The following is a 14,944-nucleotide window of genomic DNA, read 5'->3' on the forward strand; positions in this document are numbered from 1 at the left end:
CTGCCTGGCTTCAAAATGGCCCCTAGACCCCCACCCACATGGCCAGGCCCTGGACCAGGCCTCGAAATGGCCCCCCACCACATGGCCAAGCCCTGGACCAGGCCCCAACAACACCCAAAAAATCAAAATACATACCAAAAATCACCCCAATCCAATGGCATCCATGCCCTAAATGATGTTTAAAATGAAGAGAGAACACAGGGAGAGAGTTATTTCATATACCACTGAGTACCCCTGGGCATAATGAATGAAAGCAAGGCAGACTGGGTGCAGGCCTATGGCTCAAAGCACACTGCCTGGCTTCAAAATGGCCCCTAGACCCCCACACACATGGCCAGGCCCTGGATCAGGCCTCAAAATGGCCCAAGCCCACATGGCCAGGCCCTGGACGAGGCACCAACAACACCCAACAAATCAAAATGCACACAAAAATTACCCCAATCCAATGGCATCCATGCCCTAAATGATGTTTAAAATCAAGAGAACACACAGAGAGAATTGGCTCATGCACCACTGAGTACCCCTGGGCATAATGGATGAAAGCAACGCAGACTGGGTGCATCCCTATGGCACAAAGCACACTGCCTGGCTTCAAAATGGCCTCTAGACCCCCACCCACATGGCCAGGCCCTGGACCAGGTCTCAAAATGACTTCCACCCACAGTGCCAGGCCCAGGACCAGGCCACAACAACACCCAAAAATCAAAATACACACAGAAATTACACCAATCCAATGGCATCCATGCCCTAAATGATGTTTAAAATCAAGAGAACACACAGAGAGAATTGGCCCATGCACCACTGACTACCCCTGGGCCTACTGGCTAGTGTGGCTTTAACACGCACCCCAAAATTACAAAAACCATCCATATAGATATATTAACAGTGAGCTATTCAATTCCATACCATCCAGGCTGTAAATGATATTTAAGTTCAACAAAACTCACAGAAACAGTTGTATCATGCACCCATGACTAACCCTGGGCCTACTGGATACTGTTGCTCCCGACAATATATTTTAATAATTTTTTTAAAGTTGTGAAAAAGTTTATAAATTGTAGATGCAGCAACTGCAATGCCCCAAACAAATAACACCAACTTACTTGTAAAATCTCAACTCCAAAAGTGATCCAAACAAAAAGTCCTCAAAATACAAATATCCAGCAGCCGCCACAAAGAGTAATCCTTCCAGCTCCAGATCCAAATGAAAAGTGACCAGGACATGGACAAAGCAGTGGGAGGAGCCTGCTGGACAGGAACAGGAAGTTGGACACTCTGGGGCACTTCTTTCCTCCCAACCCCCCAAAAATGCACTCCTTGCACAAAAAAGTGCAGCCAAATGTCAATCTGAGGAGTTATTCTGATCCAAATCATCAATTTCAGGAGGTTTATGCTGCCAGCGATAGATTTCTTGTGCAGAATTGCAATTTTTGCTATTTCTGGAAAGCAAAATGTTTAAATCTCCCGCCGGATGTCAGGTGCGCGGCGCATCTACGTGTTGGCAATTGTTTACTCTTGCGATGAGTGATTGCGGGCCCTTATGACGGATTCGCGTTCTGAAAGTCTCGCAGTGCAAGATGGCGGGACGCTATGACCTACTCACGGTCGAAAAGTCTCGCGCGATCACGCCATGAGGTACTCGCGGTCGAAAAGTCTTGCGCGATCACGCAGTAAGAATCGAAAATGGTGCAGCGCACGCAAACAACTCGGCGAACTCAGAATCCCAGTAGGTCAACGCCACGCGCGCGTGATTGTATTGTTGAAGCGTGACCAAGCAAAAAAAATCCACAAATTGCGAATTCTTTGACAATTTCGCACGATTCGCGGACCATGAAATTGCCAAAAATTCGCAAATTTCGCGATCGGAACGGATTTTCAGCCCATACTTAGAGAGAGGTAGACTGTGAGGAGAGAGGGGGGAGTTTATGGAAAAAGGGGCAACTATAATTCCTTAATGTACATAGACGCTCAGTGTGATTCTAGACAAAAAATATGACACCATATATTTGACCAAAACACTAAAACGGTTAAGTGACTGCACACATTCCATGTATGTAACTACTAAATTTCAGTCGGGGCACGTAAATCTGCCCAAGAGGGAGGAGTAAGAGGACAGAGGAAGGAGTATAGAAAGAAGGGAGAGTATGAGGAGACAGAGGAGACAATGAGAACAAAGGGGCAATATGAGGATGGGGGGACTATGAGGAAAAGGAGCAAAATAAAGAGAGAGAAGTGAGAATAAGTAAAGAGGGAGAATAGCAGAAGAGAGGAGAAAGTACAACCAGAGAGAGGCAGACTGTGAGGAGAGAGGGGGGAGATTATGGAAAAAGGGGCAAGTATAATGCCTTAATGTACACAGACGCTCAGTGTGATTCTAGACAAAAAATATGAGACCATACATTTTTCCAAAACACATTTAGTACACTAAAACGGTTAAGTGACTGCACACATTCCATGTATATAACTACTACATTTCAGTGGACAACCCTAACTCATTTTGCAAATACATTTCCAATTTGCTGCATTATTTTTGCCAACATTACATCAAATCTGCCCAAGAGTGTATGCAGCAGTGTATACCGACTAAAAAATTGTAGATTTAGAACACAAGTCTAGCTCTAAGCAAGCAAAACCATTTACTAATCTACAACTAAAAAAGTGACTACACACATTCTACATTTTTTAGTACTTCAATTTATTGCACAAAAGTGACTCACTAAACATATTAACTTACCAAATGAGTTTATCACAAATGCAGACAAACTCAAAATATGATTCTACAAACTTTAGAAAGATAAACACATTACTCTTATAAAAATGACATGCACCACATACATTCCCTTACAAGTTATCAACTCACCTCTCAAACTGATTGGTAGATTAAGAAGAATGCCACTCACACAGCAGATAGTCTTATACAGAATCTCTCTACTTCAGTGCTTGCAGCAGAACCAAAGAATGGCAAATTTTCACTCTCAATTTACACATATATACACGTTAATAACAATTCAAATTCCTTCACGCATTAATTCAAAACCAAACACACATTTCTATTGGTTCAACATTTCAAACCTTTCCAACTGACATAACTTTCCACCCTACCCCCAACAGATCATGCAAAAGACAACTGTCCCAGAGGTCAAAAGTTCAGCACACTGTAAAACATTCCTCAACAAGTTTAGACTCTGCATTAGTACATACTTATAAGTACCAATAAAGAGAAAAGGTCTCATTAAAACCAACCAACATATAAACATATAAACTTGATAGTTATCTATAAAATATATATTTTTAATTGATTTTTATTGCTTACGTATGCTTAGGGACGAGCAGGGTACGCGTAGGGTAAATCTGCTGTAAAAAAAAAATTGCCTCTATCACTAATTTTTTATAATCCCCGGGGACCCCATCCCCGGGGCTAAATAACAATGTTGGGGACCGTGAGGGGAGCCCCAAAGCCCCCACGGTCACAGCCGGCTCCCCGCGTCCTTTGGGAGCCGGCATTGCTTTTTGTCAGGGAGAGTAGCTAACATGCTGCTCTCTCTGACGAAAAGCAATCTACTTTCCTACTTGAAAGAGAGAGCAGGTTTCCTGCTCTCTCTTTCAAATAGGAAAGCAGTTTTCTATGGTAGGGTGGGAGCCCCGAGGCTCTCCCCTTACCATAGCAAACGTCAAAACTAAACAATTGCCAATACTGAGCAACAATCATGAAGATTCATTTTTCTATTGCCTATATGAATAAAACGTATAGATGCACATGGAAATGAATCCATCAGTTATTGTTTTTTATTTCAAGTTTCTGCTTCATAAACAAGAATATTTCTGGTCCTGATGAGAACCGGACTAAGGGTCTGGTTCGAAACGCATCGACCCGGTTTTACTTCTCCCTGTCAAACAAATTGTGGATATTAATTCATTACTTAATTTAACGATTTAAGACGTTTATGTTTGGAAGACTGTTTATTCAGAATTATCCCTACATTTTCTATAAGCTATCCAGATTTATCATTTGACATGGGGATCAGATCATTTGTTCACCAGCTTAAGTAGCACTGGTTTGTTGTGTGGATGAAAGAGTGAGAATGTGTTGTGGTTGTGGAAGAGTGTTGGAATGCTTAGGTAGTGCAAGTTTAGATAGATTGGGGGTGTCACATTTAAGTTCAGTTTGTTGTACATAGGATTTTGTCTTTGTTGTCAGATTCAGTGTTTTTCTACACATGTATATAAAGTGTGTTTGATTGAATATGACCTAAATGGTTTTGAAATAAAAAACAATAACTGATGGATTCATCTCCAAGTGCATCTATACGTTTTATTCATATAGGCAATAGAAAAATTAATCTCCATGATTGTTGCTCAGTATTGGCAATTGTTTAGTTTTGACGTTAGATGGACTAGCCTTACTGAGGTGAGTTAAGGCCCTTGGGTGTTTGCTACCTACCATAGCAAACAGCACTGTCCCGGGGGTAGGCACCCCGGGACACTGCAGGAGCTGGCCCTGGGAGGTGGTGGTCCCCAGGGCCATCAAAGGCTCCAGACGGGGGGCCACATGGCCCCCTCCCAACATTCAAAAGCCTCAGGGGGTGGTGGTCCCCAGGGCTGGGGGATCCGTCACAGACCCCCCTATTTTCTACATTAGAGCCCCGGGGAGGTGGCAGTCCCCGGTGTGTGTGAGGGGGATTAAGCCCCCCACACAGATGTTTTTATAATGTTTAAAAAAAAAAGAAGCCCCGGGGGATGGGGTCCCCGGAAACTTATAAAAAATTAGTCATAATGGCTATTTTTTTTACGATAGATTCACCGTGCGCGTACCATGCTGGTATGTACGACGTGGGGTGCGAAGTCTATAAGTCATCCTGTAAGCGTACCTAAGCATTAAAAAATAAAATATTTTGACCTTAGGGATCATTGTAAAACCCCCTAAGCAGCCCTAGGGGGTCAGGAAGTCCTATAGAAAATAGCAAACTTTTCCTGTCAATCTACACACTCAATCTACACACATATGCAAATAAATAACAAATCACATTTATTCCCACATTAAATTAAAACAGAACACACTTTTCTATTGCTTGAACTTTTGAACTCTTTCCAACTGACAAACCTTTCAACCCTTCCCCATTCCACATTCTGCCAGTTACCATAGAAACACTTCAGGGAAAACCTAACTGAGTACACAGGTGAAAAGTTCATCAAACATTGTTGCAAATCAAAACAGCAAATGTGCTTGACTTGACAAAATACCAGCTTATCTTAAGTATTGTTCTTTTCTATCCCTTTTTCTTAACCAATAAATAACAGGCTTTTAAAAAAACAAAAAATTGCACCCTAGTTTTCTATCTAAAATGTTTTCAAACAACCAATCACTTCTTTGCTTTTTTCAAAACTCCACTTATACACCTTTTTAGAAAAAATAAGTCTTCAAACTGCCCTTTCATTTACAGAGACCATCTGAGTGCAACCAGACCTCTCTTCAAGATGCTTAGAGTGTGTATTGTGGGACACAGCTATATTTTCTGGAGTCAAAGGTACGCAGAACAGAAAGGAATTCACAAAGACCTAGGTTTACCAAATGTAGACATTAAATGGATTGGACAAAGAGGGTTAAAGTAGCACCAATTGATGCCATTGGTGACATCCTTTTTGCATCTCCAACACCCTGACCTCATAATTGTGCACTGTGGTGGCAATGACCTAGGCACTTTGACTTGGGTAGGTCTGGAAATGTTTATGAAGGACACCTTTACTGAACTGATGTCACTTTTCCCCTAAACTACCTTTATCTATTCTAATATATGCCAAAGGCAGAATTGGAACTGGTCCAATCAATTTTGTCCACAAATTGAGAAAGCTAGGAAACATGTGAATAAATCTGTTTCTGCTTTTCTCCGAGACTATACAATGGGGTCCATTTACAGCAACAATCTGCGTTTCAATATGCAAGGCATCTATAGGAGAGATGGTGTACATTTTACGAATGAAGGGAACAGAGTCTTCATCATGAACTTTAGACTGCATTGGTACTTACTTGTGTAAGTACTAGCATATCCCAATAAACGCAAGGGCTCTTTTTTGAGCCACCCAAAATGTAAACACATACACGTCATAAATATCTAAAAATATTTTTATTTTACAGTCTTCGCACCGTACGTCATACGTAGGTGCATGGTACGTGTATGGTGAATCTACCGTAAAAAAAAAAATAGCCTCTATCACTAATTTTTCATAATCTCCTGGGACCCCATCTCCTGGGGCTTAAATATAACGTTGGGGACCATGGGGGAGCCCCAACGCCCCCACGGTCCCAGCCGTCTCCCTGCGTCCTTCGGGAGCTGGCATTGCTTTTCGTCAGAGAAAGCAGCTAGCATGCTACTCTCTCTGACGAGAAGCAATCTGCTTTCCTATTTGAAAGAGAGAGCAGGTTTCCTGCCCTCTCTTTCAAATAGGAAAGTAGTTTGCTATGGTAGGTTGGGAGCCGCGAGGCTCCCGTCTTACCATAGCAAACATCAGTGTTCCGGGGTAGGCACCCTGGGAAACTGCAGAAACCTGCCCTTCGGGGTGGTGGTCCCCAGGGCCACCACAAGGCTCCAGGAGGCATTTCAAAAACAAATCTTATGAACTTGTCATGAAATTTTTCTGCATTAAATAAAATTAGGCAATTTTCCACAAATTTATACGGATGCATAAAGATTAATCAGACATCAGTTTGTTTTGATCTGTCAACAAAGAAAAATAATTAATTCAGATGATGTCTCCATTCCTCAAAAGCTAGTTTTATTGCAAGGAGCTTATGCTCAGCTGTGATGTAGTTATGTTCCACAGCAAGACGTTTTTTGAGAAGTGTGCTGTGGGATATATATAACAAGAATGTCGATCCCCCTTTGTGACAATGGCACCTCTACAACAAGCTGTGATGTATTGGCCTCCACAATGATCGGTTGTGATGGGTCTTGGGGGTGTAACACTGGGGCTGCAGTGAATTGCCTTTTTAGAGTTTGGAAGACATTTTCAGCATCTTCAATACACATGCATGCAATTCTGTTTTCTCAATAATTGGGTGATGCGTGTCACTATGTCTCAAAGGTGTGGAATAAACTGCAATTAAAAAATGTAAAAACCTAGGAATCCTGAAGTAAAATTGAAATGACCCAATCAAGAACAGTTTTCACCTTTCTTCTGTCCAAAGAAATGCCTTTTGGAGAGATGAAGTACCCCGGAAATTCTATCAAGGTGGTTGGAAATGTGCATTTTTCTAACTTAGCAAACAATTGATGCTCGTGCAATTCTTGAAGAACAGTCTATAATTGCTTCATATATTCATCAAGTGTTTGACATCCAAGAATTCCTGCCACAATGAATTGATGAAAAACTGGAACAAGTCCAAAGGGTATGAATGTGTAGTCGAACAGACCAAAATTTGTTCAAAATGCAGTCTTCCACGTGTCCCTCTCCTAGATCCTGATCTGGTGATCAGCATCCCGTAGGTCCAGTTGGGTGTAGATAGTCAATTGATGAACTTGGTCCGAACAGACTGGGATAACTGATTCCAGTTTTTGAAAGTAGCTTTATTTACTGCTTTATAGTCAATGCAGGCTTGTACGTCTCCAGTTATAGAGGTATGAAAAATAAACAGAAAGAGACAGGTGACATAGAGAGTTGAATAAACCCTTTAGCAAGTAAATCATCCAAGTATTCCCACAAATATTGGTTCTCAGGCGCAGGTAAGGTGTGTACCCTCTCGCGTGGTAGAGGCACTCCTGGGACTATTCAACAGTTATAAGCTTGATGTGGAGGCAGTTGAGTAGCCTTCTGTTTACTAAAAATGTCCTGAAAATCTTGATACACATCCACCAAATGAGAAACGGAGGCATCTACCATGGTGGCATAACTCAATGGAACAACCAAGTGTATAACTTCCTGGTAGCAGGAGTATCAACATAAATTGGAATCCAAGCTGACATTTTTGAGGGCTGAGTCTTTCTTGGCATTGTGGTGTTGGAGCCATGAGAACCCACAATGGCACCAAAAATGGATGTGTTGATATTGTCAAAACAAATATGTTCCATATGCCCATTTTTACAGACCATGATTAAAATTGTCTGATGAACGATGAGGCTGGAAAAATGTTCCGAATCATCAAATGCTTTTACAGGTTCAGGTTCAGATTTCTTAACCTTGGAAGTGCCAAGAGCATTGGCTAATGTGTGGTCTGTGAAATTGCCAGTGGCACCTGAATCCAACAATATAGGAATTACCTTTCTTACTTGGGCTGAAATTATAAGGATCACAATGATCATCAGAGGCTTAGGTACCCTGTTTACTGTGTTGCCAGATATTGATAGAGTTTTGAACTTGATAAATTAATTTCTGCCCTTACAGAGCTTCCTGTTTTCCATCAGTTGCTTCTCAAGCTCAGCCAACCCTACAGCTTTCTTAACACACAGGTTGAGACAATTTCTGGGGAAGTGTCCTGGTTTACCACAATATATACATAGAGTTAGTTTCCTCCTTCTGTGCTTCTCTTCTTGAGACAATGGACCTCTGAATCCACCAATCTGCACAGGTTCTAGGCTTTGCTGACATTTTTGATCTGTTTCCTTCTTTTTATGCTTGGACTACAATTACTCTTGTGTCTTCTCAAGATCTTTCTTTCTTTTCCTCCTAACTGACGGTCCCCTTTGAACACCAAGTCGAAAAAATCGGAACAGTCCTCAGAAGGGTATTTAATCTGAGCCAGGATATCTTTTATATTGTTCTTTAAACTGCAATAAAACACAAATGTTATATGGTCTTCCAGCCAGTGTGTCTCTGCATTTAACCAATTAAAAGTAGTCATGTAGGTTAGGAAGTCTTTGCTACCCTGATGTAGATTCAACAAGCCATTGTCAGTAGCTGGGTGAGTAGGTGTTTAGATTATTTTTGCATAGCTTCTTTGATGGTGGCAAAATCAAATAGCATCTGTTACCATACATGCCAAAACCACATGTGTCTTCACAACGTAGTCAATACTATGACTGTGTTATTACCACAAATTCGATTACAACGCAAGTCATTACAACAACATGCTTTTGGGATGTGCTGTACTTTGGAATAGTTTAAATTACTATTCCAACTCCAGGCAGTGTATCAGTAGAGAAGGTGTTAGACTTAAAATCCAACATCAGTCCAGCACCGCACTCCCTAAAGCAAGTCATTGCATTGCCTTGCGTTGTAATGGAACTTGTGGTAACTTGGCAGGCGTGGAACAAACTAAGTTGTAAAGGCACTACAATGTAATGCCTCGTTGTAATAGATGTTTCCCAGCAAAATCATACGGAAAATGATCATTCTTCTGTGCTAGGGAAATGGCCCAATTAGTACTAGGGGTGGGCAGAATGTTTCATTCCGCTGGTGGAATTAAATGCATTAAGTAATTCTGCTTTACTCTTGCAACGCAGAATTTCTAAAAGATTCCGCCACACCACCGGCAGAATGAATCTATCAGGACTATTTACTTACTCCTTTAATGGCCACCTTATCTACCGCACTCATGGCAAGCAGACCCGTACCTTGAGTATCCACATGAAAGCAACCAATTACGGAGAGGGAAACATATCCTATCAGTGGTGTGGAAGCGTCACAGCCTATGAATGGTTGCGTGAATACTTGACATTTAGATTTGCTTGCAGAACTGTTGTTCATTTGTTATGGTGGGCCTTTGACACTGAATAGTGCTTAGGGTAGGATAACCGAACAGGAGCTTATTCACAAGTATGGATCTCTTTGTGGCTTTGAGATAACAGAGGAAGTAACATGGTAGCAAGCCTCACCTGCAGCAGCCGCAGACCTGAGAACAGAAAGGTGCTTCAATTCCCCTAAGAGGCGCTGCTACTTCCTAACTGTGTAGATACAGCGCACCTTCCCAACTGCAGTCGAAGAAAAGTATGGCAGTTCAGCATCCACACACTCTGCAGGAGGTGAGATGGCAATGGGAGGGAGACAGATTGTAATGAGTGGCTTCTGTCAAGAGTGTGTATAACAGGTGCCTGTAGGGAAAGTATGTAACTCGTGCTCTGAGAGGCATGACAGAGGGACATGAATGAACACAGCTGCTATCTGTTGGCCCCAAGTCGTATATGTGTGATACCTAGATCCAGTCCTGAGCTTTTGTCCTAGTTGTTTACTACATGGTTTGTTTTTATGAGGTCCTACCATGGCGCCACTTGAGTTCTGCAGCGCCCTGCAGCAGTGATTGTACCCAAAAGTCACTTTCTTTTGTGGTGTTTAAACTTGTTCTGTGTAATTGTTTGTATTTACACAGGTCCTGGTGCCTAGAACCAGTAAACCGTGTGCTTTGAACTTCGGTCACATGGTTAAGATCTGACAAGTCAGAGCTTTCTTGGAAAAAACAGCTTACCCCAGCTGGAATTGTTAAAAAACTCTCCCTGTTTTTATCACTCACATGTTTCCCTTTCAACTGCTTTGTCTCTTCAACTTCCTTCACCCGGTCCCCCTTGACCCTCTATCCCTTATTCTGCCTCACTCCATCACTCACCATGCCTTATCTTCTTTTCCTTTCTCTTACATATATAGCCTTACCATTCACCTCTCCCTCTCCAATGCCATCACTCTTCAATAGTGATCTTTGCCCTTTCATATTTCCTGAGGTTATCTCTCCCTTTGCATTTACATCCTCCTCCATCCATCCATTGTCCCTTTGCCATCTCCCGATGGCAAAGGGACATTGTGTTTTCCCCCTTTCGTAAAGCACAACACGGACAGACCTAGGGGAATGTGGACATTGTGTCTGTGTCAAAGAATCTTGAGTCTCTTTCTGAAGTCTGCCAGTGCGGAGGTTGTACAGAGCTGGAGGGGAAGGCCGTTCCAGGTCTTGGCAGTGATGTACGAGAAGAAGCAGCCACCGCTGCAGCTGCTACCGATGCAGAGGGGTATGTGAGGGCAAGTGAAGATGAGTACAGGTACCTAGTGGGTTGGAGAAAGTTCAGTTGATTGTTGATGTTGGCAATTCTGAGGTTATGGACAGCTTTGTAGGTGTGCATGAGGATCTTCAACTGGCATCTCTTCTGGGTGGTGAGCCATTAAAGATCTCTCAGGTGGGGACAATGTGGGTTGGTTTGGGAAGATCCAGTATGAGTCTGGCTGCAGCATTCTGTATGGTCTTCAGTCTTCTGAGGGACTGGGTGGAGATGCTGTCATAGAGGACATTGTCGTAGTGCAGGTGACTGGTGACGAGGGTCTTAGCGCCGGTCTTTCTGGTATAGGGTGGAAATAACTTCACATATTACATCACTCGTGACATATGTATCCCATCTTCAGCATGTACAAATTTCCCACCTTTTAGTATCTTTTTTTTCCTTTTATTTTTTTTTGGGGTAGTGCAGCACTCAGTAATTTTAACAATGTTGTTATTTAAATATAATGAGTGATCATCAACAGCGTCATTTAATAAGTCTTGAGTGATGTAATATGTGAGGTCATAAGCAGTGGACCATGAGAATGCAAGTTAAAACTAGTTTACAAACCATAACTAATGTATTTCAGAGTTTTTCTGGTTTTCTAACTTTACTTCAGCACTTCACTATAACATCAGTTAAAAGTTTTGTTTCTTTCAGGTAAATTTTGGATTGATTTGATCACATTCTAAATTGGATTGGTGGCCAACGCAAAGTAGATTGCTAACCTCCATTTAGCTCTCTGTAGTACTAACTATAAATTCTATGAAAAAAGGACCCCCTAATATAATTAATTTCTCAAAGAAATTCTTTCAGTTTTATAGTTATGATCCCATCAACTGAGCATTCAGGTGTTCCCCATTTTTGCCATAACTACAGAATATTAGGGTCCATATTACACTGTGGTGAAGCTGCCTTTAGAGAAATGAGGAATTAACTGAAAAGCCTGTGTTTTTGGAAGAACATGTTTTACTCAGAATCTTAGAAATTCATCTCATGTGGCGTAAAAAGCTAGTTGGAGCTTATAGAAAATATGTTCTTATTTTCGCTTTACACCAAATAACAAAAATGACTTTTTCTGACTAAAGTTGTTCTAACTTTGTGCTACATTTTATCTTCTATTTTTTCTGTATCATAGAGCAAACCTTCTGCCTTCCTCTGTGGTACCTTAGTATCAAAATGTGTACTGTGGTAAAAATAAATAATATTAAAATATATAAGGTATGTAAAGAACATACTAGGGAGCAATGGTTATAAGACTGTGGTACAGGAAGTATTGCCTAGGGAGCCCTGCATACCCAGGTGGTCTTCTATCCAAGTATGAACCTGGCCCACCCTCCTTAGCTTGCTTGATCGGTGGCATTGAGGGTGGTATGGCCGCAGTCATGAAGGACTGACATTTTGCACCTCCTGTGTTGAGTAAGCCACCAGCCTCAAAAGCCTGCTGCTTCCACAACCCTTTGACACTCCCCTTTAACAAATGCCATGCTTTCTACGCTAACTCCCACATCTCCCATGCACTTTTTACAAACAGCCAAAGTGAAGGGCAGCCACTTCATTGCACACACTTAACACTTGTTTCTGTTCAGGATCCACAGGACTCACCTCGCTTAATTTTAGGTCCCATTACTAGCAGCAGCAGTAATGCAACTTGATGAAACCTGCCTACCAGCACTATTGCACTTTCCTTGTAGCAAAAAGCCTGGTGACTTTCCTAAGTTACCAGTGTATTCTAGGAAATGAAAATATGCCATTAACCAGTTACTGGCCCATGTCTATTCTGAAATGTTGATTGTTTAAAAAAAATGTACTAATAGAAATAATGAAAATGAAAAACATAGGGAGAAAGGACATTAAGTCTGCAGTGAGTTATAAAATGCATAAGAAAACTGGAATTCCCAGGTGGAATCCCATCCAAGTTCTAACCTGGCCCACTGACACAAAGGAAGGCTAAACAGAGGTTAGAGGTACATATTGAAGTAACACCAAACTATTTGGAATATTAGCCAGTTACAGTTCAGTGAGTTCACTATAACTTGTACCCCTTCATACAATATTCGTCACATCACATATTACATCACTCATGACATGTTAAATAACATCATTGATGACATAACAAATTACATCTCAAATTACATTTTTATTTCCCATCCTCAGAAGCATTGTATAGTTCTTATAAACCTATAATAGATCTGCACTATTAGACAACATAGATTGTGGGATTGGGGTCCAGACTGATGCCAGAGATCCCCACCAAGGTTTGTTCAACTGTGTACCAGCTAGCTCACAGTGCCACTATAAACTCCTCTTACCAAGGAGAGCATAGTTCTTGGCAACGATCGAACATGACAGTAGTGTCCCATCAGAGATCGTAGAAACAGTAAAGTACTTTTTACTCAGTCACTTGTGCTCACTTTGTCACAGAGAGAAAACAGAATAAACGGTAGGGACGTTATTCAGTAAACATTTACTGAACCAGGGTCATTCTAGTGCAAAATAGGTGTGCTGAAACAACCATAAGACAGAAATAGATATAAATGACTATAAGCATCAATAGGGTAAATGGATGGTAGATTCCTACCATAGTGCTAAATCAATGAATACATGCAGATATAGAAATATATGCCAATAATAATGCGTACTCCTACAATGCAATCCTAACTAGATGTACCTGAGTGTGCCTAGCATGTATGTAGGTGTAGAGCTAACAATCCCCTTAGGTTGACGCGAACCCCATTACCTGAATTGAGAGACTATGAAACCCCATCTTGGTCTCCAGATGGACACCCTGCGAATGATGTCAGACCACTGCAAGCTGGAGTGTCGGAGTGCAGGAACCTCAGTGTCTCATGTGAGTGTGTCAGCATGGAAGTCTTTTCTCATCTGCCTACTTCAGCAAAGATATTTTGTATATATACCAAAAAGGTACCCTCAAGTGTTCTACCTTGCTGTGTCATGTCGGCCGAGTATAATGGAAGAGATAACTCTAATACATAGTTACGCAGACGTTAAATGGTCAATATCAAAAACCATTATATAGTACAATGGCAGAGAAATGTAGGTGAAAGGTGAAGTGACTACCTAGGCCTATACAGTGGGGTATATCACAAAACATAACACCCACTCGTCATCCGTCAGGTTTATATACTAAAAGCAAATGTTTAGCTGATTAATCGAAAACATTGTTAAAAAAATCAGAATACAAATTTCTAAAAAAGCATATAAAAAGTGCCTAAAACTCTATAGATCCATTATATATGTAAAAAGTCTTATAAGTCCTGTAAAATATGTTCATATATATGGTTGTACCAAATGAGATCATCTGAAAACCATAGTAATAGCATAGAATGAAAATATTCTAAATTCCAATTTCGGTTGTATTGGAAAAAAGGCTGAATTCCTCCCAGCCAAATGTTTATGTGTCCTCTGTGGGAGACCCAACACCACTGCTGCTTGCCTTCACAGACGACGGTCCCTTTAACATCTCACAGATCAGGTCAATCAAGCAAAGATGATCTTCCTCAATTCCCACAGCATATGCTGAGGAAGCCTTTGAAACATCCAAAGCCTGTGTGCCTGTAGTAGAGCCAATATCCAATCCAATCGGAGATGAAGCATTCTGTGGTGGCTCTAAGAATGCCGACATAAACATGGGAATATGTGGGGACCCTGCAGTACGTGGGTCGTTAGCAGATCCAATAATACATCTACGTCCTGTGGCACAACTCATGGAAGTATACGACAGAGGTCCAACACGCATTCTTGTCTGCAGAAAAAACAGCAGACAACAGGAAAAACATTGTCAATACAGACTGTTAGGAATGTTAGGAACCAAGACTCGCGTAGCTCCCGAAGTCCCGAGGTGTGCCCAGATCAAGTACTATGCGATCACGGTAACATTGCTCCAAGAGCATTTTTTCCATCTCCTTAGTGACTGGGATGTCCATTGCATAGCAGACAAATCTAAATTAGGATTCCCACTATCAGTAGCAGGA

The sequence above is a fragment of the Lissotriton vulgaris genome, chromosome 4_1 (genome assembly GCF_964263255.1).
Source record: "Lissotriton vulgaris chromosome 4_1, aLisVul1.2, whole genome shotgun sequence".
In the NCBI taxonomy this organism is placed as follows: domain Eukaryota; kingdom Metazoa; phylum Chordata; class Amphibia; order Caudata; family Salamandridae; genus Lissotriton; species Lissotriton vulgaris.